The sequence below is a fragment of the Phalacrocorax carbo genome, chromosome 6, assembly GCF_963921805.1.
Source record: "Phalacrocorax carbo chromosome 6, bPhaCar2.1, whole genome shotgun sequence".
In the NCBI taxonomy this organism is placed as follows: domain Eukaryota; kingdom Metazoa; phylum Chordata; class Aves; order Suliformes; family Phalacrocoracidae; genus Phalacrocorax; species Phalacrocorax carbo.
The window spans coordinates 38,294,634-38,321,852 of NC_087518.1; the positions used below are offsets into that span (position 1 = coordinate 38,294,634).

Here is a 27,219-nt window from a genome sequence, read left to right on the forward strand (position 1 = left end):
GAAATAAGGACAAAGCTGTGAGCTTTACTTACACTTTTATTTTCTTATTACTATCAGCAGTACTGAGTGTGACATAGGTATCCAAAGTTTACAGCAATTTGTACAATGTAACTACTGTTCTATTATTATTACTGGATATACATTTCTCTGTCATCTTACAGATCCCTAAAAAAGGGTAAACGTAATAGTATATACTGTCTAATAGTATTTATTTAGCTGCTTAAAGTAATTTTCATGTAAAATTAATCTTTTATTTGATGTAACATTTTATCAGTATCTCTGAACTCTGGCTCCCATTTGTATTTGTGTGACAAACGTAGAAGAAATTTTTGAACAATTCTACAATGGCTAGTTAAAAGGAGATTTAAATATTCTTTCCTCTTACGCTAGAAGTGGCTATACACAAAGTTGCCTGAATTTTTACTTATTTCCTCATACATACTGAATAAGAATTTTTATGGTTTCAGTGATAGTGAACCCTGGGAGGACAATATTCCAGAAAAAATGCAGTGTTTTTTTTCTTTTCTGGTCACCTAAGTTAAACACACTTAAAAACAAGCAAGCAAAAAGTGAGTATCACCAACTATTTTTTGACCAGAAAAATGTATCCTATAAGGAGTGTTTGCTTCTCACTACTGCTTTCAGAGCTGATGTTCCTCTCAACGGCAACTGTAAAATGTGGGGCCACAGTTGCATTCATTGTTCAGTGAGCTTGTCCACATAGTTAAACCCACCGACAGCAATGAATGTTGATTGTGACCTTTTTTGTAAAGCTTGGCAGAGTGGGGGAGAAACTTCACGTGGTGATTAGGTTGCTATCCTCGGTGTTAAGGCCTGAAAGCATGAAGTAAGGAGGAGGATGGTTAGCTGGAGGGTACAATCAACGGTCGATGGTTTTCACTTTAATTCCAAACTCACCGACAGCGTTGAATGTTCACTGAAGCAACCACAACAACAGAACTCCATTGACTTGACAGCATCCTCAAATGTCTGGGGGGGGGGGGGGGGGTAAAAAAATCACGCAATGATTTTAATCATACAGTCGGTGCGACTTCAGTCATTTTTCTCTTACCAACACCCTTCTTTGCCCCTCTATTTCAGTCTCTGTGCAAGGAGCTGGCAGTTTTCCAAATTTCTTTCTGTGAAAAGAAAAGATATTTCACTTATTCAGGCTCTAACGATATAGGCTGGGGATCCAGGCACAAGTGGGTTAATGTTGTCATTTCACAAAACTGAACTTCATAGCAAACCAAAACACAAGATCCCATATATGAACAGAGCTGGCTAAGAGTTTTATGAATCAGTGTTGTCAATTATAGGTTGCCCAGTAAAAGTTCCTCTGCTGACAGTTCAATTGGATTTAAACTTGCTTAGGATTGATGAAAACTACATTTTCTTTTAAGAAGGCTTATTTTCTCTATAAACGTCTTAGATTGAAGACCTTTTTTTCCCTTACAAATTGTCATACATGCAGAACCTGTTATGGTAGTTTTCAGGAGGAAGAAAGGCTCGATGACCTAAATTTCTTTTTATATAGTTTTTTAGGTGGCAGCACGCTGTCCATATCCAGAATTTGATCACCACACAGTAAAGTACTTATTCTTAAAAATTTCCACAGTAGCACAATACTTTTTTCTAGTCTTCTGAGCTTTCCAACTCAATTGTCCTCATCCTCAAAATAAATAAATAAAAATTAATAATATATATATGTAGGGCTGCAATTTTCATATTGTAGAGGAAGGGTTTGAGAGACTTGATCAGAAGACAAAACATGGTAACTGAGGAATTTTACCTATTCGCATTTGTGAGCAGAGTTCTCCTGCAGAAGGTGGTCTCACAGCTCGGATGGTCTGAATTCTTTTATGCTAGGTCCCCTCTTAGCTTGCTGCACTGAAATTATGTGAACAATTAATTGGCTTCTATGAATTGCTGTTTGTTTATCTTGTCCTTTGGTAAAAGATGTCTTACACTCTCCCATCCATTTCTGATTATTTTAAAAGTCTTTATGTGTGTTGGGGTTTTTTGTTCAACTTGTTTGTATTTGTGTAAAGGGACCCAGCACCAAAAGACTGCAGGTCATAAGTGTGCTGTGTGTATATATTTTGTAAACAAACACCATGACAAGGACTTTGTCCTGGCTGTTTCTTTCAACTCGTTGCTTTGCATGTGGAGGTATTTATGACATAATTTAACTCAACTGCATTTTCTATCCAATATATCTAAAAGACAGAGAGTCATTAATACAGCCAACTGGGGAACTAGAGAAGAACAGAATCAACTAATTTTCTCCTTTATGGTTGATTAGATGTGTTTGGTTAAGGAAGGCCACTTTGATTATGAATATACCTGAATTCTAAGCAAATGTGGCAGCCAACATTTTTTTCCCTTGATACAGCAGCATGGGATATTTGCTTGCCAGTATTTTAGCTCTGAACTCTGAAGTTTGATTATTTTTTTTCCCTTCCATTTGTTTGTGCTGGCTTGTCTGCGGTTTAATTCCATGGATGTTACGAAAGGAGTTCCTTACACTAGCATGAGTGATGAGAGAATAAGACTCTCCAACTCAGTAGTCTTTTGTGCATCTGTTCAACATTGTTCTAGCCAAATGAATACACTTCATGGTTTAGGGTCACTCATGTTTAACATCTGACCTATTATAAGCTTTCTTTCTGTATACCATTTCTTTCAGTACTTATTCCTTTGCTCTTATTCCCTGCTTCCATCTGTCACTTCATATTTCAATATGGGGTCTTGCCTAGCTGATACCTGGCAGTTAGGATGGGGTGTAGGGGAAGGAGAGGATCTATGTAGATCTTGCGGCTGGGTGGATTGCATCTTAGAAGGAATTACTTTCACAGGTTATTATTATTCCCTTCCCACCCCCTATAATGGAAAAACCTCAGTATTTCCTTAGTTACACAGCCTCTGTTGAAACGGGCTGAAACTTGTAACTACAAAAACACGGAAAAGTATTCCTGAGCTCCAGCCCTGATTCCTGATGTGTGCAGGTTATGCAGGGTAAAAATGCTTTCATCTTCTCTCATCTGGTTTTAATATTTTTTTTCTTTTTAAATCCCTTACCGGGCTTAGCTAGCTGTTACAAATGCCAGCTTTATTTTAAGTTTTATTTCAGATCTGCAGGCTTATGTGAACATTCAGATTGGATGTATGTTTTTTTTATTTAAGGTTAGTAGGTCATAAATAAACCAAAGCACTTTCCTTGCTATGAGCAATAGGGTCATGGTGTACATGAAATATCACTTTAAAAAAATTGGAACCTAACGTGAATTGACAGAGGTACATGAGGAAGTAGTTCGTTGTGTCGCTGTAAAGGCCATAGGGATTTGGACTGCTAGAGCTGCCTGTCTTAGGAATAGATTAGATATCTTGTCTGATGACCTGTACTTAATTTAAGTGACTGCCTTTGCCAGTCCTTCCAGAGGGCAACTGTGTGAAGTAGAGCATCTCATCTTCAGTCCTTTCCCTCCTCTTGATGGCGTGACCTTAATTGAAGATATGGGTGTTGTGCTGCACAGACAATTATTACTTCAATGCTATGTGAACTGCATCTTCTTCGGTTCTAATTAGTTAGCTTTTTCATTTTGACCCTGATATCTTGAATCAAAAGGCTAATGTTGAACTTCATTGTACTGACTAATACTGGCAACTGTTATACAGTACACTCATGTTTAAAGCTGCCTTATATAAAACAATAACAAAAGCCCCTCTCCCTACTTAGAAATGGTGGCTGGAGCTGTGAAATACTACTCTGCCCTGCTTGTTGCCCCACCTCTTCCTCTCTTCTTTCTCCCTCCCCCACATAAATGCTTGATGAAATATAAATGATAGGTGTCAGATAGGTCTGTCTTGCAGGCTACTTCAAGCAGCTGTTTTAGTACTTTAAACAATCTTACTGTTTGTACAGTGGTGAGATAACTTAAGAACAAATACTTAGGTGAATACACAGATGTCAGGTTTGGGGGGGTTCTTGTGATTTTAGATAATTTCCCTAATGATGCATTAGAAGAGTCTATTCAGATTGTACATTGATTAAAATAGTACGTTAACATATTTATATGGTAGTTCCTCTGCACGGTTTGCAGCATGTCTTTTCTTTTGCTGGCTTTGAGTTGTTACTGGAAGGTGGAGTTAAGACTTTTGAAGGCAAATATTCATTTGTATAGAGGGAAAACAAAAGAACAACAGCATTAATACTCATATTGCAAAGTCCTGTCATGGATACTTTTGTTGGCTACTTCCACCTCCCACTTGCCCTCTCCCACAGTCTGTCAACAGGCTTCCAGTTATACACTTGGGGACAGGAAAAAAATGGAATGCATGGATATATTTTTAATTGTGTTGCAAAAGTGAATTCCAGTGGCAGTGTCTAAAAGCGGCACTAGCGCACTTGGGATCAGTCCTCAGCTAGTGTAAACTGACACAGCTCCATTGACATCAGTGGCATCTGCGTTTACACCAGCTGGCACCCGGATGCTCATCTGGAAAAAAAAGAAGTGAAGTAGAATGATCAGTTAACAGTTCTTACCGCCTTTTCTGTTCTTAGTGTTGTGTGTTCATCTTCTTTATTAAACCTTTCTCAAATGATAAATTTTCATGTTGTATTGACATTTTACCTGCAATAAATTAACAGTAATACTAAATCTCAGTATTGACATTGCTGTCCTTACACTAAAAGGAATTAAATCCAGCTGACTATAGTTATTAGAGATTCAATTTATTCTTGGATGACTTTGAATTATATGCTGAAAGTAAAAACTCTATGCAGCTATCAAGAGGAAGTCCTTTTTCTGACAAATGAAAAGTGTTCATTTCTTCTGTGGTCTTAACTGCAAGAACAGAATCCAATAACCTTCATTGTCATCTAAGACTCTCACTGTACTCTACAAACACTACCTGCAGTGCATTGGGGAGTATAGCATTGGCTCCTAATTACTAATGCAGTAATTCTAAAGCCAATGTTTTTCAATAAATCCAACTAGACAATCACAATGTTTTCATGTTGCCTTCAACCTATGGTAACATCTTTGTAAACCTCCGGTGGAAAAAAGATGTTTTAGGGAGTATTTCTACTATATACTATTTCTATTTACTATTTTTTGTAGTACAGTCATCTCTGGACAAAAGTAGCAGCTGCATAACATCTTGAAGCACTAGTGCATGCCAGCCTGAGACAGGAGCAAAAGTTGTGATTGCCTTGTTTTAAATTCTGCATTCTTCAAGGCTGCTTTTTTTGTCCATAAGGTATGAAGAAATGTAAAGCTTATGCAGAGTCATCCTGGTTCTTGCTCATAAAATAAGAGGGGGAAAACATCTTGGCTCACTTTCTGAGTGAAATAATAACCCCAAGACTGTTTTGGTTTTGGTTTTTGGTTTTTTTTTTTTTTTTTTTTAAAGAAAAACTTTATCAAAACTTGTTTGACACACAGAGCAATCTGCAGTTCATTGAGTCTTATAAGAGTTCTGTTGGCCCAGAAACCAGGGCATCTCCAAGTATTCTCGTTCATGTGTTTGTAGCCTTTGGCTAAGATTTTTGGTAAGTTTGCTGTCCAAAAATTGTGCTCTTGAGATTAAACCCATTAGATAATAATACATGTCCACAACCCAGGCTATGAGGTAGGATGCTGATTAGCTAAGCTAATTTAGGAACAGAACAAATGTGAGGAGCAGTGATTATATTAGTTCAATCAAATATCTGATTGCACTTCCAGAAATAAATTAATTGCAGTGTTCAAAACTATGCTTTGCATATTAGAATTTTACCTGATCAGTATTTTGTTAATTTTTGATATTAAAGATGCTTCCAAAACAAAATTTACATTAAAAATACCCAAGGCAATATTTGCTTTTTGCTTACTGCTTTAGACTTATTCTACCTCAATCAATATAAATAGTTACTCTTATTTAACAAGTCATAGTTGCTTTCCTGTGTTCTAAACAGACTTTATATCTGAGCTATTGAGCCTGACTCTGCAATTTATTACTTCATGTTGTTTGTCCTGTTAGAAATTGTAAGAGCTTTTCCAACATACAGGATTGCAGCACTGGACCTATAAGCTTTGCTTTTTATTTAAAGCCAAGAAATTGGTGAATAAATTCTAATACTGCCTGCAGTTTCCCAGCCTTTTGGATGACAGTTTGCCACTCTCTGTTACTGGAACACATTACTATTTATGGAAGATATGCACATATTTCAGTGTCCATAAATCATATGCAAACATCTGTTCTTTAGATCAGTAGATGGAGTATTGTAACTGCTTTTTACATTAATATCCATGAAGTAATGCTCACCTACTGATATTATGCTTAAACTTTAATAATTTAGCAAATATTTCAGTAAATTAACTTTTCAGGCAATGTAAGTCAAAACAGTAGAAATTGCAAACACAGCCTGGCATAGAGTTCTGTGTGGCCTGTACCCAAAAAATGTACAATAGAGGGGGTAAATATTAAGAGCCATATGATGAACTCATCTATAACGCAAGAGGTTCTGTTAGTAATTCCCCATACTCATTACTGCCTTTGAAGGGAATTTCTTCCCATCCCCCTTCCTGTGATAGACTTAAATGGGCATCCTTTTCTTATTTGATGAATCTGGATTGTGGGTAGACGTCTACATTTTTGTCTTAGTAGTATGATCCATTTCCCATGTGATCCTGCAGGCAAAATTCTAAGGCCAATAACTGTGAAGCTGCACTCAGAAAACACGTGGTACATGTGGAAAGAGAGACTATGTATAACTTGAAATGTAAGATGTGGGAAGGACAATATTGTATGATAGGATGGGTGCTGGATGGAAAGGCAGAGGATAAGAGTTTTCTTATTCTGTCTTTCTTCACTCTTAGTGTTAGTATTTTTTTCATGAAGTGTTTTTAGCTCTAAAGAGAAGAATCTTCAGAATATTTCTGTTTAGTGTTTAGGTCAAGCATTCATTTGGTTGTCATATGTACCAAGACCATGGATTCATTGATAGTTTTTCAACACCTTGTTTGTATTTATTTTATGGGTGTAGAGACTTGATATTTTGAGGCTAGACCTATAAATGTCAGCACGACAATTGAATTTTCATAGAATGAAGGTATGTATAAAAATAGAGGATAAAAATATTCTATATTTCTAAAAGTTGTTGAGTCCTACTGTAGTAAAGTGTGAGATAATAGAGTGCAGTTCTTTACCTGCAAAAAAAAAAAAATGGGCTGATTGATTTTAATTAGCCTACTAATCTTGGTTTTAAAAAAACTAACCTGCATCAGAATGAACGGGGAATCCCCATCTTAGGATTTTTGGAATATTTCAGTAGTTTGCATGCTGTCTTTTAGGTTCTTCACAGTGACTAAACAAAAAACATTTACAGAAAAATATGTTTGGGACTTTTAAAACCTTTTGTTTAATTTGTGCTTTTGAATTTAATTTTATTTTTAGAAGTTACCAGAAAAGGTGTTTGAGTGCATGTTAGCTTAGGGATTATTCCTGTGTCTGTATCTCACTCCCAGAGCAGTGTGCAGTAACAACTGGCTTTAATATCCCATCCCCCTCTTCTTTCTGAGTCACCATAGGAACAGACTGCGAGAATTACCAAATTCAAATAATTATGGTCCTGCTACACAAAGTTTCTTTTGATCAAGAGAAAGTCATTTGAACCCTAATGTTTAGTGGGTAATACTTACAGCCTCATAAAAGTGTAGTGATGGCTGATATCTCATAGTGCTTTGAACATGTGAAGTGCTATATAAACAATATAGGGCTATTGCACACAACTCAAGCTATTAGCATTTGAGGCACACTGCCCCAGGCCCTTATTGGGGAAATCACGTCTTCACTGGAAAAGAGGCACCTTTTTGGGTTCTGTGTCTGCTTCCAGATTAAGTATCAGGAGCTGTCTAGGTAGTGTGTAGATATGAAAAAGAAAAAAAGTATGTGTTTTCAAATACTATGTTCATTACACAGTACTGGATACTAACTGAAGGCAGACAGCATTCTGTTAGAACTGCGATTCTGAAAATGTAAGGATGGTAAATCATTGCCTGTTTGCATTATTTCCTTGCTGTAATTGGGTTTTGGCATTCTTGCATTTTTTTCCTTTGTGAAATTTCTGCATGCAAATCTGTTTGTTGCTAACATACTCAGTATTTTTCATTATAATTTGAGACAGATGAGAGATTGTGCTTCATCTTTGTTCCTAAAAATATCACCATACTTTACAGAAGTTAGACCACAAATGCAATTCAAGTGCAAGTTGAACACTCCATGGGTGCCTGTGTGGAAATGGTGAAACCTTGTTCTTAAGATATCAATACAAGTTAAGAAAATATTAGAGGACACTTGCTAAACATCTGGTGTAACATCTATCTATTAGAGCTGAAGGTACTGTTCAGATGGGAACAAAGTTTTGATAGGATTGATGGCATTGCCTGGTTTTCTTCATTTTGACTCTGTCGCACATTCTGCATGCTCTGTTAAATAAAGGCTACTGCTTAGGACCCACAAGATGTGCCTATTTTGCTATCACTACCATGTGCAGTCAGGGGTAGTAGAAAGGCTCATGGCTGTCTTCAGGGAGAAGAGGAAGTTCCTTGAAATCTTTTTATGCCAGTCATTGCTCCAGTTTAAAAACAAAACAGTTTTTGGTCCACGGTTGGCAAAACGTTCTTTTTGCCTTTTGATGGTGTAACTTATAATTTTCAACAACAAAGACCATTCTAAAGAATAGCATTTTTCTGCTTTCTTGGGTAGTTTTTTTCTCCTTGTGTCTGAAGCTAAGCTTTTAGGCATGTTAAATGATGTAAACAAGTTTTGGATTTTTGTTACTGTTATCTAGGAACAAACATTCGAAACAAATATGCTATTGAATCAACCCTAAAAAGCTCTGAACACAGAATAAGCTCAGGCCTTGAAGGACTCGGCACACAGTTTAAATATTTAGCATAGCAAAACCCATTGCAGTAAAATTACTTGTACTGGATCCAGTGATTTACAGCATGAACGAGAAGCAAAATCCCATGTAGTCAGGGAGCAAACGCCTAGTTCCTTTACTGTTTTCTCTTGGGTTTTCTAGGTGGTTTTTTTTGTTTGTTGTTTGTTTTTTTCTTTATGAAGACCTACGCACACAAACTACTTTCTTTCTGCCCTGGCAAAGGTATTTTTAAGTAATATATATTCTTCTAAAGAAAAATAGCCCACAGTAAATAGATACAAGATCACAGGAACTGTTGTAAAAGCCTTATCTTTATAATGTTTTTAATCTGCCTGTATTTTTGTGGTATTCTCAACATCCTCCTCCTTGTCCCTGTTGAGCTCATCTGCCCTTTGAAAAGCACTTTGTGCTCCAGTGATCACTTTAAACTTTCCATTGACAAAATTAAGCTGGACTCCTAATTTATTTTCCCAACAGAAAGTGTGAGTTGAAAGTGGTCATTGGCCCAAAAACCTATGGTGAGAGCAAAGATGATTTTATTGAGAAGGGGGAGTGACGTTTGGTCTCCTTTTCTCTGTTCTTCAATCCCCTTCTGCTAATTTCTTATAACCCTCTTGCTTCTTTCCCCCTCCCAGACTCCCAGGAAACTGCAATTCCTACACTACTTCCTGAAGTTTCCCCTTTCCAGCCCCACAGCAGTGGGGTTTCCCTATTTGTAGCCATCTGCTGCAGTAAGGAAGGGTAGGCCAGGAAATAAAGCAATGTTTGGGACCTTGACTGAAACTGGTTTGTGGCTCCAAATTCTACCTCTTAAAACCATGGAAAGACTGATTGGTAGATTGTCAATGAAGTAAATGAGTGAATGGGATGAGGGAAAGCCTGCATAGCCAAAGGAAGTGGAGGTTATTAAACTATTCCCTCTGCTTCACAAATGCTTATGTGTGTGTTAAAAATACATGCAAACATACACACAGATATAGTTTAATGTGTTGGAGGAAAGGAAAATGTCTTTTCCTTTTGGAGATTTAAGGGGATCGGATTTGTACATCTGTAACATCCAGAAGGCTCAAATATAAATAAAATGTATTTCTACACAACTGGGTCTTGCTTTTCTGCAGCACCTAGTACATTTAAACAAACCTGTAGTGAACTAGTAGTTTTTGGAGTAAGTGAATAACATTTCATGCAGCGAGCATAAAAATCTTGAGAGATCTGCTGTTATCATCTCAGTAACCACTCTTAATCAACAAATCGTATTCTGAACAACTATAGGTGACGTTTGCTATTCTGGCAAGTTTTGTTTCTGCATCAATACTGCCTTGGATTTATAAAACCTTTCTTGCTTAGGTACCTACCAATTTTCTTGCTATGGGTAAACAGGAGGGGAAATCACATTTAAATTTCTGTGCTGCTTAAAGGTGTTCTGTTTGTATTTTTCTTTAGAAAAAATCTGGATGAAATTCCTTTTAGTGGGAAGGCTCCATCACTTAAGTCCTATGGTAGCTCTATACTCTGAACACCTAATGCAAAGACATTATGCTGGTTCTTAGCAGATAGGGATTAATTCATAGCGAATATGACCCAGGTGGTAAGAAACTATAGCTGAAAGTGCTAGGTTAAAAGCACAAGTCAGCTAGGTACATAAATATTACATGGCTATATCTTTAATGGGTTCCTGTCGTAGACTTGCTTTGTTTAAAGATTTCCATAACCCTGCTGATTTATTGCATCTTTTCTAGAAGTATGCTGTTAGCAGGAAACTCAGTTGAAGCACTTTCAATCATGTTGGAGGATCATTATACTTTCACTTGAATAACTAATTAGTTGCAAGAAATTAAGTACTGCTGTTTAGCACAAAAACACTTCCAAGAAGGGCTTTCATTTTTGTTGTGGAAAATGTCCTCAGGCACTTGAGGAGGGGGGTAGAAGGGAGAAATAATGAACCTGCTGTCTTTTAATATAACTTTTGTTTTCAGTTCAACCTGATAACTAGCAGGCAGCATAGCTGTCTGAATAGGGCACTGCACTTGGTCTTGGGAGAAATATGTTCTAATCTTGCCAGTCCCATGGATGTGATGGCTGACCTCATCCCATTGATTGAAACTGGTTGAAAGTTCCAAACACTGTCTCTTAAGGCTGTGGGAGACAGACTATGAGACTGAGGAAGAAATAAGTTAGTGAATAGGATGGAAGGAAGAATATAATATGACCAAAGAAAGGATATAGCCAGTCTGTTCATGTCTCTGGAACTTATTTTTCTTGTGAAATGTGGATGATGCTTAGTTGGCATATTGGAGTCTAGTCTGAGTGTCTTGCATCAGAGTTCAGTATTACTGTCATATGCTGTTAACAACACTGCTAATGTAATGTAAGACACAGTGAAGTAAGGAAGGAAAGAACAGCTAAAACACTTAGCAATTTGCTGCACCTCTCCTAGGGCAAAAACTGGAATGAAATTGAAGACAAATGGTTTCTGAAATCTGGATCCTTCTATAATACAAAAAATCCATTTAACGAGGCAAAAGCAGAGTGACAAATCCTGGTCTCTTTTTTTTTCTCTGGAACTGCCATTTCACCCCCTCTATGTGAGAAATATACATATAAAATATATTTTAAAATCATAAAATAAAAAAAATCCTTATGAGGCATATACAAATCAGTAATTTCTTTTCAGTTTTCTACTCCCTCTATTGCAGAGGCAGTGAATTCCTCAAGTATTTGGAGAGAGAGAGAAGTATCATTTAGTAATGTGAGGGCAAAGGGGAGGGGAAGCTTATTGGCGTTCTTTGCTCTCCCCTTCTCTCCACCCACACTTTCAAGATTAGAAAGTTAAGCATCAGTATATGTATCTGAGATGTGGTGATACAGAAATGCTGGGAATTATTCAGTGCAAAAAGGGAGTGGGCTACTGTAGTCATGACAAACTCCTCCTGAATATCAAAAATAAGGATAACATTAACCCATTCCTATAATGCTTTTAACACTTTTCCCTCTCCTCTGTTCTTTTCCTTCTTTCCGATGCTTACTCTTAAGCACCTATTTTGGTTACCTGAATGTTAGGATCAGAATCTCATTCAGCTGTTTGTGATTATATTGGATTACCTGCATGGTATAAATGTCTCCTGAAAATATTCACATAAACTCAGTACTTGCTGGATGTGTGTTGTTTTGGTTTTATGTTTTTTGTTTTGGGTTGGTGGTTGGTTTGGTTCGGGGTTTTTTTTGCTAGGTTTGCAACTTATTTTATTGGCACATGTGAATACAGTAGAGAGGAAGGTTGTGTCTTTGGATGGGGGTGGGGGGGGTGTGTTGCATATGTGCATGCCAGGAAATCTAACTTCATGTGGAAGAAAACAGCAGAGCTGCCTTTTAGAAAAAAGATGTGAGCAATGCCATAACATTTTTCAATCCAGCCCATGATAGCATTTTTCTTGAGGAGCTCTCTGGCCCAGACAATTCCAGATTGGGCATGCTGCCACTAAAAAAATCAGCACAAATATAGAGAGACAAGAGTTTGTGTGTGTGCATGTGTGTTTACACGTGTGCAAGCCACTCTGCTTCAGGATAGCCGTACATAAGAGCCCCTTAGGAAAAAGGAAGGGAGAAGGGCTTAGTGAAAGTTCTTTACCACTTTATAGTAAATAATCTTCCCGATTTTTCAAAAACAATATGTTACCCTGAAACTGCATGCAGCGGATTCCAAAAGGACCAAGGGATTTTGAAAGATCCCTTCCCTTGACACTCAGTGGAATTTCTGCTCAAAATTTCAGTGCTCTTTCTGCAGCACTGAAAAGTGAAATCTAGTGCAAGAATAGCATAGAAATGTGTTAAATTCAGTGTAATGTATCATAGAATCATAGAATGATTTTGGTTGGAAAGGGACCTTTAGAGGTCATCTAGTCCAACCCCCATATCACAGAATCACAGGTTGGAAGGGACCTCAGGGATCATCTAGTCCAACTTTTCTAGGAAGCGCAGAGTCTAAACAAGATGTCCCAGCACCCTATCCAGACGACTCTTTCAGATGAATGTAATGCCTAAGATTCTTCAGTTCTAGTAGCTGTGGCTCATCCAAAATCTGTAGTAATCCATAGTAATTACAACTGAGTAATATATATCTGAATATAAAACCATTAACAGACATTCAAGATACAGGGTGTTGACAGATACCTTAATTTTCCTTTCCCCTTTATGAACATGTTCTCTGGTTTGTTCCCATTACCTAATTTTGTCTTACTTGCTCTTCCATTTTGATCTGTAACCGTTCAATGAGTTTAACGCATCCTCAAATAACAGGTGCTGACTTTGAGAGCAGTTTCAAACTTCAGTTTGGACTTCTGCCTGCAGTTCAGATTGGGTTCATTTGAGTTCTTACTCAGATCTGAATCTTGAAATTCCTTCCCACTTTGATACTCTTACTCATGCCACATCAAATATTGACTTGCTAATGTTCAGACATCAGCTGTCCCTATGCTGTGGAAAATATATGTCCTTCATAGTCTTGTATAATCAAAAGAAGTGGAAAATATGTAGTCTAAAAACCCTAAATATCTAGGGAGAAAAGAATGTAAGATTCTTCTTTTAAAGGAAAACCTTTGAAATATAATTAAAACAAATAGTGAGCTATGTTTCCCTCACATTTACACTTCAGAGGTTGGAAGAAATCACAAAACACAAAGGCTGATCATGAATGAATCAATAGCAGAATAATCCAGTTTAAGAAGGACAGGGAACTGCTCAAGCAAGTCCAGTGGAGAGCTATGAAGATGATCGGGGGACTGGAGCATCTTCCTTATGAGGAAGGGCTGAGACCTCTGGGTTTGTTCAACCTGGACAAGAGAAGGCTGAGGGGGGGATCTTATCAATGCTTATAAATATCTGAAGGGTAGATATCAAGAGGATGGGACCAGACTCTTTTCAGTGGTGCCCAACGACAGGACAAAGGGCAAGGGGCACAAGGTGGAACACAGAAAGTTCCACCTAAACATGAGGAAAAACTTCTCTGTGAGGGTGACAGAGCAGTGGCACAGGCTGCCCAGAGAGGTTGTGGAGTCTCCTTCCCTGGAAACATTGAAAACCTGCCTGGAGGCGTTCCTTTGTCCCCTGTTCTAGGTGTGCCTGCTCAAGCAGGGGGTTTGGACAAGATGATCTCCAGAGGTCCCTTCCAACCCCTATCATTCTGGATTCTGTAACTCTAGGCCTCTTTACTGAGAAATTGTGTCTATACAGATGGAGTATGTTGAGCCAAGACCGCTGAGGGACAGGCAGAGAAATATTACTTCAAGTGGATTATCGGAAAAAGCATGTAACTATGTTCCATTCTTTCCATTAGGAAACTCATATGTATTAGCTGTATGTAAACATAGCTAATTTTCTATTTCCGTAGCTGTGCATGCATGTAGTTGAAAAGACCAAGTAAATGAGAAAGTGAGTTGGGTCGGTCATGCATTTGAGAATCCTTGCTTTGATTAGGCCTATGCTGAGAAAACCAAATGTGTGGGGATTAGCTCCTAAAGCACATTCCAGGTGATTTCAGACAAATGGAAAGTTTCACCGTGCGACTTGAAAAAAGGTTCTGAATAGGAGAAAGTATGCTTGTGTGCATGGTATAGTGCAGTAAGATTCCGCCCTCCCCTCCCCTTTCCACCTCTACTGAGGGCTTAAACCAACCTTATGTGTATTCCTTTCTGTTTTCCCAAGGTATAAGTCTGTAAACATGTCTTTATGCAGATGAGTAAATATGTTTCTGCAAAATTTTACAGCACACAAGCATCCATAGCTTGTGCATCTCATCAGTTGATTCCATTTGACTTTCAGCAACAAAACATGGCTATTTTTCTGAAATGATCAGCAGTTTTTCATACAGAGCTGGTGGTGACGAATGAGTTTCTTTAGTTAAAAATTCCTTATATGTGTAGTGAATGAGCACAAATTCACTATCTTTATAATTGCAAAGACTTGGAGTTTTATACTGTGTGCAGATTATACCATGTCTCATGACAATTAAGAACTAACAATCTTTCTTGCATTATAGCTTCTTTGTGCCTAAAATGTTTGATATATTAGATGTTTGTCAGAGACACATAGAAGCTGAATGATGAACAATGTCTTTGGCATTCTGCCCAGGATATTTTTCCCCACTATCTTTATTAAAAAAAAGAAAAAAAAGGGAAAAGAAAAATTAATGTAGTTTTGGGGCTTAGGACCTACTCTTTCTCATTCTTTCTTGTGCTATTTTGAGCCTTTGTATAACACTAGTATCAACTATTCTATCATCTTTGAAAAGCACCTACCAGGCTGCCAGATTACTGATGCAGAGAAGCTAGGTGGTGCCAGAAAAATCAGTCACTCTGTGCTAAATTTTGCTGCTGGCTCCAATCCCTGTCTCTCAGAGTCTGTAGAAGTCTAATCTTCTGTTCTTCAGTAAAAAGATAGCAGGAATTAAAAATGCCATCTGAATATGCTGTTACATAACAAATGTCTTGCCATCCTGCATGGATAAGGAGTTAAACTGATCTCTGGTCTCAAATGGTAGCAAGGTCCTATTTTGTTTCCTTTTGGTATTTTATATTACATGGAATGCCTTTATGCTCAGCTACTGTGGTATTTGTCATTCAGTTCTTCATTTGCCAAGACTTAAGTTTAGTGAATTTAGAAATTCTTCTATTTTAAATGAAGTGTTTTACTGCCAATCAAGTCTAAATATCAACATCAAACTGCCTTGCATGTGCACAGAACACCAACCAGCAGAGTATCTATAAAGCAACTCAGCTGTCCCCAGCTTCCACCACTCAGGTGATGTCTGTACAGAGCTGGCATACTGAAAAATAAAATGGTGTAATATTAAAATCGGGAAAATGTAATGCTGAAGTTAATTTGCAAACAAATCCTTTTCACAATTGTAAATGCATCTTTATGGCATTTCCAGTTTTTATAGAATCCAGGGACCTTCCCAAAGTTATTGAGAGCCATTTGATTGTATAAGAAAGAATAGAATGAATTTTCCAATCACATTGACAATATGCAAATCATTTTTAGTAGGCATTTAAAACAATCATTACAAAATTAGCCTAGTTTAAACCTGATCAAGCTGCATTATTTTGCTTAAATATGCTCCACTGCTGGCTTAGGTTCCTAACTAGCTCACACTACCTAAATTCGGTATCTGAAGCCTCAAAACACCCTATTCAGTACTTGAGTCACTATGGAGGTGCACAAATCCCCTGGCCACCAAAATGCCTGCCAGATGAATTCCCTACTGCTTAGGCCAGGCTGGCCTGAGCATCCCTCTGCAAAGGTGCCCTCCTGGTCTCACTTCAGCTTTTCTTGTACATCAGGCTTAAGCAGCATGCAGTTCCCTTCCCCTGTGCTTTCTGCTCCTATGAGTAGTTGTTAGAGCAAATCCTAAAGACGAGGGAAGTTGGTGCCTCAATTACCAAGCTGTAGCTGAGCATATTCTCTATTGCCAACTGCATATTTAATTGCTCCTTGCAAATTATGAAAGCTTATTGAGGGGGCAATTGAGAGCATCTTTCAATCAGAATATCTGGTAACAGGTTGGGGGTGGGGGGGATTTGTGTTCAAAATCCTATTGGTAAAGCTGGAATTTGAATCTAGGCCCTCCATGCCCTGCATGGGTTAAGCTATTCCTTGAGAGGGAGGCAGTAAAAATGCTTGTTCCTTTGTCAGTTGGGAGAGGAGAGTTTTCAGGGCCAAACTCCAGGAGAGAGTTCCTGGTCATATCACTGTAATGGCAGCAACACTGAATATCAAGTTTCAAGCCTACAGTTCTAGATCTACTCCCCTGCCTAATTTAGGAGTGCTCTTTTCAACCTGCTGGCTTCTGAGAATCCTCTTATGTGACTAGTTCTTTAAGTAATACAGATATCTGCCTAGATATAAATTTCTATGGATATTTCGGGTATAGAAGCTTGGAAGATAACTACAACATTTATTATTTCTATAACTTCAGTCCTTTGGTTGCTCTAACCTATCTTCAGGTCTTTCCCTCCTCCTTTGCCCCCCAGTTAGGAAATGGGTGTAATCATTGTGAGTTTTGGTTGACTCCTGTTGTCCTTAACTAAGAGGCTAATCCATTCTTTGCTGGACATTCTGTTTTCCTCTTAGGCCTAATTTGATCTTGCCCTTTCTGCTGAAGGGACAGCTTCTGGCTGATGTGTGACACAGCACAGCCAAGAAATCTGTATGCAGGATGTTTTCTTCAGCTGGATATTTCTCTAGGAGGAGGTTTAGCAGGTAAACCAGAGCCACAAAATCTGTTCCCATTATCAAAGGGTTTACTTTCAACTCCTAATTCTGGATGCCTAATGTATGAACCCAGTATTTATGCATATGACTTTGATAGCTGAAAATGTTAGCATATGAATTTGAATGTTTGAGAAGGATTTCTAGTACACAAATTGGCTTTTAGCTAAGCCACACTGAAAGTAAACCTGAGAAGATAAAAGAAAATAATAATCATGTGTACCAAACTACAGAGTTTATTTCTATTTAATACTCTGCCAGCAAGTAGTTGGATGGCCCAGATGAAAACAGCAGGCTTGTTATATCTTACAAATTCTTTTCTGGAGTTAAAATGGTGGAAAACAGCAGAGACCAATTTCTTGTTTTAAGATTATTAATAAGGAGAATTAAGGGTGGGAGTAATCTGTAACCTTCAAGGCAGTTTTTCTGCTGTGTGTTTAAAAAAACCAACAAACCTTTGATAATCTTTATTCTGATAATGTTATAATCCACCTTCACTGCATGGGAGTCTTAAGCCTTGCTTATCTGCAAAGTTGAACCTTAATCGCTCTGCAGTTTTCTTCTATTCTGAGTATGCCAGCTAGAGTCTGTCTTAAAAAGGGGGATCTTTGTTTTTGGACAGGGATTTTCTAAGAAGGGATTTTCCTTTTTAATTGACTTTCGAAGGGGTTAACAGTGTGTTTTGAGCTTTCTTATCCATATTCGCCTGCCTGAGTATGTTGTTAGAATGCTTTATTACTGAAACTTTATGCTGATATTTTTTTGCTTATTATTCAGAAGATCAGGTAATTGAAAATAATCTAGTTATTCATCTCTAGATGCCTTTGGGGATACTTGGAAAAACTAACTGTAAAAATGTGCCATACTAGGAATCTTGCTGACTTTCATTTGATTTTTTCATTCGTTAATTTGAGACAATGTAGTAGAACAAATGTTGCTTATGTAAAATGAGACAGAGTGCAGAAACATTGAAAACATGCCTATTCTTGTGAGAGGTGTGGTGTGCAGTGCAATGGCTTATGATGAGGTGCAGTTGAAGAGCTGTTATGACTAATAGGGATGCTGCCTAATACAGGTCTAATAGAGCTAGTGTTTCTAATTGTGTATTTCGTCCCTCGCCTTCCCTGCTGCTTCCCCACTGCTGCAGCACTGTCCTATGTTTTCCCTTCATGGGGGAGGAAGAGTTTGTGGGGGAATACTAGTTGGCAATAGAAGCATGTTTCCAGCTGGAGTCTAATAATAAAACTCAGAAATATGTTGCAAAAATTCGTGCAAGAAGAGAAAAAGGGAAACAATAGCCTCAGGAGTTATCCTTCTGTTGTTAACTGTGGCAATGTAGATTGCATTGCAAGAGGTTATGTGTCTGTGGCTTATGACCAGTTGGTAATTATAAACTGAAGATAACTCAGTGGACGGTTTATATAATTTCTTGTTAAACTTGTTACAGATACCCATTTGAGAGGTGATCCTATTTAGGTTTGGCTTTTTCATCATATTGTGTTCACATGGTTTCCCGGTTTTCTTATGTTTGAAAAAAAAATAATCAGAAAGCTTGTCCTAGATCAGGCAGCAGAGGCATTTTTTTTTTCAGGACCAGAATGCAGGCATAGATGTTTCTATGGGTTTGGGGAGCCTTTTTGGGGTTAGGTTTGGTTTCTTTCCTCCTGAAGTATGGCTCTCCATATTTCTTTGAAATCAGATGTAGGTACTTAAAAAGAAAAATTGATGTTTTAACTGCCAGGCACATGATTAAATTTGCAGCTTAAAAAGAGATCTCTGGACAAGCTCAGCAAAATAGTTCACAGATTTATGCTAATTCACGTTCACTCTAGAGTGTATCTATGGCAAATTGTCTGATTATAAAAGTAATTATTAAATTGATATGGAAACTCTCCTGTGGTAGCTTAAATTTTGTTCTAATTTGTTTGATTTTCATATCATTATATCTTCAACAGTATTTAAAAATCATAGGTATAGTAGCCCTACAGCCCTATGCATTTCAGTGATGACAAGCAGTGAAAAGCCCAGAGTGGACAGATAGTTTCTATTTCATTGTCACCTTCAATCCCATCACATGTCTCTGAATATAGGTGCTTGCTACTTGACTATGCAAGGAAATGATTGAATATGTATTGCTAGATTTTTTAATATACAAACTAGGCATTACAGACAGTTGTGCTACCCTTGTATGCAAGTTGAAAAATGGAAGAAGGTAAGGAATGTATTTAGAGAAAACAGGCAAATATGTCTGAAATACTTAAAACAAATGAACACGGAGAGATATTTTATCAGGAAAATAAAAATTTGGTCACTGTGAACATGAATAAATGTAAGCAGGTCTGAATAAAGGGGGATCTTTGAGACACAAGCATAATAGACTTTTTTGACTCAAAAAGGATTTTGAGGCATCAAATATTTTTGTCTGTCTGTTGGACCTCCCAGAGCAAAAACTTTCTATGCAGTTGAGAAACGAATCAAAATATTTTTGAATTGTTTTTTGTAAAGGCTTGTTTCCATCAGCACACCATAAATAATATCTGCTCGAAAATGTATTGACTTAAGCATTTAGTTTTTTGCCTTTCTACACTAGTACTGAAGAATGCATGTGTTGGAAAAATAGTATACCTCTTTCACTTTGACGTATCCTAAATTGAATAATAAATGGTATTTTTCTTGGATTTAAAAAGGAAGAAGATAAGAAAATAAGTATATAACAAGGTATAAAAGTGAATATATTTAATCATTAATATTCCTGACAATCATAGAAATACATATTCTAACTTGAGACTTGTGATTTGTAAAGAGGGATACGGAGGGCACAGATCTGTGCCATCAGTTAGTTTTGTTTTGTGTTTAAATGCAGTTCTCTCCCTATTCTGTCATAGTAATCAGTGAATTTCTGTTGATGAGGCCAACAGGGACGTAACAGTAAGCTTAAACACAGACCTGATTTCCCAGTTCAGAGGAAGAGAGGGGAAGGTATTCTAGTGTTTCCCATGCTAGTGGCCAAGCATGAATTACATCTTTGTCACGTAATACCACATCTTTTCAAGCAGATGTCTGAAAGTAATACCTGGTATTTTTACCTTTATTCAGAGGCCAGTGATCAGAATCTTTACTGAACCAACTAAAGGAGGCAAACTCTATGCAGATGATCTCCAATTCTTAAGTAATTAAACCTAGTAACTTTTAATAGATACTTTTGGGGGTTTGTCATATTCACTTACAAACAGTGAATTGATCTAAGGGTAGCTTTGGGCTAAACAGTATGTCTTCAGGGTAGGTTTTCAGAAGGGCCTAATGTTACTTTACTTTGCTCTCAATGAAGTTAAATGGGAATCTTTATGCTGACTTTGAGTTGAATTTAGGAAAGGCTAATTGTTTCTGTGCAAGGACTTTAAGATCAAATTGTTGGAAAAAAACATCAGTACTTGGAATGAATCCAGTCCAGCCTGACTGCACCAACTTCTGAAGAGCCTTTGAGGCAGTTCTAGTGAATGACACTAATTTAAAAGAAACTAAATATTAATGAGGTATTTATGAATGTGGTCAGATTAAAACAATGCAAAAACTAAAAGTATCTTCAAAGGATCATCCATGGCTAGATTCAGTGATGATAACTAAGTAATTTAATACACCATTGTGTAGCAGTCTACACTAAATTGAAAGCATTTACCAAGAGTTACCATGGGGTCATATCTGACATACCACAGCTATTTCTCTTTATAAAGGAGCCCATAAGTCATGAAGAACAGTTAAATATTATAGTTAAAAAGTAGATGTTCTTCTACTTTCGACATTGGCTGATGATGTAAGCCTATGTGTAGAGTTGTTATTAAATAAATGTTTAAAGTTTTGCCTCAGATTATTACTGATATGTCAGTAGAGGCTGGTATCTCCATTCTTGGTGACATTTAAAAATTGATTGGGCAAGGCAACTAGCATAAGGTAATGCCAGATTTTGCTCTGGTTTGAGCAGGACATTGGACTAGGTGAGGTACTGAGGTCCCTTCCGAGCACATTTATTTCAGGAGTTTCTCTTATTTCAGTCATTCTGAGTACCTATCTATAAGGCTTGATGAAACTGCTTCAGAGGCACTTCCGTTGATCAGCATATTCCAGACAGCTCAAGACTTTAAAGTAGATTTACTTTTACATGGTTTTGTCAGCTGTTTGAGAAGAACTTGTGTATCTGAAGGATGCCGCTCTCAGCTTTCTGTTCTAAAGGTCAGGAAGAATAAATGTGGTTTTTTTTGTTATTGACACTTTAGGAGGAATAATTACATTTGGAATCTTCATATGCGTGCATAACTTTCTCCAATATCTGTAATGTGGTAGGTTTTTTGTTGTAGTTTGAGTGTGAGAAGGGGTGAGTGAATAGCTGGCAGGAGATTTGTTTTGCTTTCATACTCTGCTATCCAACGCCAAATGTCGCTTTGGATGACGTTTAAAATGGAGTGCAGGGGGGATATAAAAGATATTACAATGGAGGGGAAAAATGAAAGAAATAAAGAAGCTGGGTCACTCTTAAAATTTAAAATACTATTTTCATTTAGGAAAAAAATAAAATAATTACAACTTTCCAAAAGAAATTGGAGGCTGATTTTTCTCCCCCACCCAGTGGAAACAATTTTAAAAGTTTAGTTGAATTGTTGAATGTATTCGGTTGCCCTAGATAATCTTGGCAAGTTTAGAACAGGCTCAGAAAAATTCATGGATTTCTTCTGAGTTGAGACTATGCCTTTAATAAGCAAGAATCACTGCTATTTTGCAAATGGCATTAGAAATAAGAAATAAGGCAATACAGAATAAAGTTTGCTGACTGAAATTTAATAATGTAAAATTTTTCCTTAGTGCAAATACACTTTGAAACACTAATTTGAGGGTCAGAGTGTTTAGACTGATGAACTGCATGTACTTGACACTGCAGAAAATAGGAAACCATGAAATCTGGAAAATTTTTCCTTAGATAAATAAATCCTTTCATCTTAAGTGGAGCTGGCTGTCTGACGACTACAAGCAGCAGACCAGCTTATAAGAGCAGACCTTCCCAAAAAGCAGTTTTGTGACCTTGAAACAGCTTTCTTCAGGCTTTTGAGATGAAAAAAAGAAGTTTTAAATGCAGGCCAAAAATCTGGATTCAGTACCTACCTCTGTTAGTGACTCATATGACTAGTTTAACTTCTTTGTTAGAATAATTTAGAAGAAGAAATGTCTCACATTTTGTAATGCAAATAATTAGAAATTTGAATCTATTCTCTTTTAAGGTGCTGCCAAAGTGAAAACTGCTATTTAATCAATATTTGTTACTGTGAATACCTGTACATATGTACAGGTCAATATATTCCTGTTTCTGCAAAACAGTGTTCCAGTACATCTGGAATATTTTGCTGAAAGTGGAAACAAAAAATACTTCATATTTAAAAAAACTAAACAAACAAAAAACCTCAACATCAAACCCCCCCCCCCCAACCCTACCTGATCTAGTTTAGAATTTAGTTTGTTTAAAGCACGTTATTTCTATCTGAGTCCCTAAACATATCCTATATTTTCATTTTAAATTCTTCATGAATGTGTTTTATCTGGCTCTGTACTATTGGTACCTCTAAAAATTTTGTTGGTGTAAACAGGAGTCTTGGCTATGTGGTGAATGAAGTACTGCAGCCATCTGAGTAAAGAAATTTCCGTGAAGACTAAAGACAGACTTGTCTCTTGTATCTATTTTTTGGCAGAGAAAGATGGTGATTGACGAGAAGCACAGTATATGAAAGAACAGTTAAAATACAGACGCACTGACATTATAATACAGCGTCTCATTGGGAGATGTGGTGTTTTGACTACATGGCTGCAGCAGGTCTATAATTTAAATGCCATTAATGGCACAAAAAGCAATAGCATGGAGACAGGAATACTGTGAAATCTCCAAGTCTGTACTTACAATGCAGATGAAATAGCCCTTTGAACTTGTGATGCCAAATGTTGTCCAAAGTTACCATTCTTCCATGAGGAAAGAAGTTTTTGGGTTTTTTGTGGGGTTTTATTCCCCCTCCCAGTATAGACAGACATTTTCTGTTTAGATTGCTTGGCTTGTGTCACCACAAAGATCCCAGGCAAAGGGAGGCTGCTTGTATTTTGCCTAACTCATGTCCCGTTCACAAATTCAGTACAGAATTCGCTATTGTGAATAGTCATGACTATGTTTTCTTTGTGTTCGTTGGCTTTTGAATATGCTTCTTTATACTTTTACTAAAGTAGCCCACAGAACTAATTTCACCAGAAGCTATTGGTGTTTAGCTGTAACAGAGTTACACATAGTCCTGTGACTGCATCCCAGTCATAATATCTCATTTGTTTCCACTCTGCTGTTGTAATGTTCTCTGCCTTTTAGACAACTTGTCCTTTCTCTTGCTCTCCTTTTTATTTTTATTTTTCTATCCATATTTTAAATTATTACTGACTTTGTTTTGCTTAATGAACTGTGGGCAAACACGTTTCCATACCCTCGCAGAAGCCAAACATTTAATGCACCTTAGTCTAATATATGTTGTAATTATTTGCCAAATTGAAGTGAGTCTTTCCAGAAACAGTTCCTGATCTTTGAGAACCTTGCAAAATGTGTACAGTGTTAATTGTGAAGCTTTTTTAAGTACGTATTTCAAAAGAGGAGAAGAAATGCTGTGTAAGCGAAACTTGTTTAAAATGCTCTGCCGTTTCTAGCAGGAGACTGTTGTAACAGTTGCATTATTTCTTTATACTGATAGAATGCAAACAAAAGAATCAAGCCTTTATAAATTGTACTTAGGCTTTTTTTTTTTCCCCCTTTAAACTGGTTCATTGTGTAAAAGTGGTACTATACCACATATATAGTAGGTGTTTCCAGTTTTGACTAAGTGAATGGACTCTCTTCAAAATATTCATGCAGTGCTAGTAAAGTTTAATCCAACTTCCATGAATAAATCACAACTAAATAATCATAGTTGTTAAAGGGATAGGTAGGGGGTTTCAGAAAAGCTATCTCTAGGGTATGAGCCTTAGGTTCTAAGTGTGGTAAATGTGTGCGTGTATGTATGCCTTTCTTTTCTCACTTAACAACAAATCATACCTAAAATTCAATGCATATTCCTCTGCTAGAAAACATATCACATAGATCTACTTTATACTGAAGGGAAGGTGATGAAAAATTAAGCTACTGCGTTAATTTAGAAACTTTGAATCTTGGTAGCATTTATTGAGCATTGTCTGGTATCTGTTGTGCATCTACCTCTTTGAAGCAGAGTTTTTCAAATCTGTGATCGCCAGAATGGCTTTCTACTGATCCTGTGCATTCATATAATACCTCAGGCTCTTCTAAAATCTCTTACTGGAATGTGCAAAGAGAAATCTTATGCCTGCTTTAGTTTTGGAAAGAATTGTGATTAGAACAGTCAAGCAAATGCAAAAAGGTACGTTGGCCAAGCAACAGCAATTGTCTGTGTTTATTCCCTTCTGACTATTAGTGAAGAGAGATTTCACCTAAAACTCTTTGCATGAGTACTACAGTCACTACTTTTTAGTTTTGGCAGGGAGCAGAGGGCGTTCTTCAGAGAAGTGTTTAGTGGCTTTAAATAAAGTTTCTTTGTCAGGCAGTCCAAGAGTTTTAACTAGAAATTATGCCTGTAAGTTATAAGTTTCAGAAGGTTAGGTTTTTTCAACTTCTAACAACAAATGCAACAGATATAACCTTGGGGTATGTGGGGGAGCTGCACCACTTCTAGCTTCTGTCTTGTAGAGAACATTGTTTTCTTTCTTGTCATTATTTGGAAATACCAAAATTCTGGGTCTTGGGATACAAATATTGAGAAAACTTGGCTTCCCCTCTTCCTATATTTGTGGCTAATTTCTTCTTTCACTGCCCTGCCAATGTACTAATTTATGTTACAGTTTGTCTTTCTGCTTTACAGTGCAATAGAAATAATGCAAACAGAAATAAGATTTATTTTATTCTCAATTCCTACTGTACATTTTTTTTCCTTTCTATTTCAAAGGAATCATTGCCTATGAAATCATTTGGGTTAGCTGACTGCACTTTCTCACTATAGCTAGTCACAGTGATTAAAACCACCTTTTGTGTACCCACTATTGAAATAAACAGTAGTTCAAATAAGTAGAGGCCTCTGACTTTTTGTGCTGACCCTTCCAAATTCAGTGTTTTGCAGACAGACTTGTGTGTGTCTCTGCGCACATAGCTCATGGTTTACCATGTACTATTTCCACAGATGTGCAACCTACAAGTGTGAAGTTTACCCAAACTTTTGCTCCTTTAATTTATATTATGTCTTTCCATGCAAGATAAAAATGACAGGAAATGCAGAATTTAAATATGTGAATTGCTGAAAATAGTGACTATCTAGTTTCAGAATTCCTAACAATTTTGCTTGCAACATTTGAAAAATAATTATTTCTTTGTTAGCACCCTCATCACAAAAACCTGGCCTACCAGGCTAGGAATTCTTTCCCTTTGTTCTTGAAACCCATAGAAAACCAGACTTTACCTAGGGCTTAATCACCTATGCTGGAATCTCCTTCAAGTTAGTGGAAGTGTTTGTAAGAATAGTAAGGGTCAGGAAGAGCTGCTCACAAACCAAATTGCTAATACCTGAGAGGGCTCACAGACCTTGAAAGAAAAACCCAGTGTTTTAATATTATAGCCATAATTTTCAGATCTTTAAGTTGCAATGTGTTCTAGTAGGAAATTTAGGGGAAATGCTAGGAAATTTTGCAGCGTATTTGCATTACCTTCCCCCACTTATTTGGCCTTAATGCTCTCCATAGTGTTCAGAGGGACTGGGCATAAGTTTCAGATTGTTTTTAAGAACAGAACAAACTTTGAAATTAAAAATACTTAATAGAATATTTCAGAAATCGTCATACATCTGCCCATATTTTATTAACAGATTTGAAACTATCAGCTTGAATAGCACAGAAGCAGTATTGTGATCTCTTTATCAGCATAACGTGTGCCCTCAAGATCAGAACATATATACTTCATGGAGATGGACTGGTATGTATCTCTTAACTGTAGTATTATTACTGATAGTGTTTCAAAGACACTGAATGGAAGAAGGGTTTATGGTCTTTAATGTATTGTTGCATCTCTTCCTCTTCTGTATTCTGAAAACTATGGTAACAGCATAATCAGCAGAAAAATTAATCAGTTGCTGAAAAAAGTGGGAAAATAAATAAGAACACACCAAAAAGCTCAAGGATTATCTAACAATTTAGTTAAGAGCATTTGGAGATGCTAAGATGCTGTTCATGTACTTCACACAGAATAGACAGAGAGTATTTGAGTAGTATCTAGTGCCTATGCTCCTGTGGGAATATATGAAGCCAAATCAGCAGTAAAGTAATATTTAGTGGGCCAGGGTTCTGTGATTTACCTTCACAGATGAGAAAATTTGTAAAGGTATGCATATGCAGTGGTGTTGGAAAAAGCTAAAGAGGGCACGACAGCCATTACAGTAAGAATTTAATTTCATCTGGCTTCATTTAGCTGATATGGATGAAGGTTGCATGTGATCACTTCCCTGTCATATAAAAGAGTTCAGCCAAAGAGAAACAAGTAATGTTTCTTGCATTTGTTGCCACAAACCCTCTATGAGGAATAACATGAAATCAAAGCACAACTTGAGAGAAGTAATGGACAACATTTTCCCAGCCTGTTTTTTAAGTAAGGTCAGAACATGAGTTAGTAGAAAAACTCTTCTTAGTGGCAGGTTTGGTAAAATCAGTCTTAAGTATATCACTATTTTTCTTCTTAAGAAAAAATTTCTGAAATGAAAGGGAACTATTCTTCGTGCTCAACTGGATTTCAAATATAGAATGAACGTGCAATATTTCTCCATGTCATACAAGCATATTATGCACTTAGATAACTTTTTCTTAATAAAAGTCTTGTACACAAGTAATTTTTTCAGTAACCAAAATGGTTGTTTTTCTGCTAAAAGCACTAAGTATATTCTGTAACAATTAAAACCCTGAGG

General features: G+C 37.0%; 1 long non-coding RNA gene across 2 annotated transcripts in view; it reads right to left on the minus strand.

Annotated features, from left to right (window-relative positions):
• Positions 1-6: 6 nt before the first annotated feature.
• LOC135313918 (uncharacterized) overlaps positions 7-27,219 on the minus strand; it is a 66,526-nt gene continuing 39,313 nt past the window's right edge. The window contains exons 3-6 of one of the 2 annotated variants that reach the window (XR_010373414.1): positions 4,547-4,634; positions 1,793-1,890; positions 919-1,139; positions 7-834 (exon numbers count right to left, since the gene is read on the minus strand). This is a non-coding gene — a long non-coding RNA (uncharacterized LOC135313918). The remainder of the gene's footprint in view (positions 835-918; positions 1,140-1,792; positions 1,891-4,546; positions 4,635-27,219) is intronic. The other variant, XR_010373413.1, reaches the window with a different exon arrangement.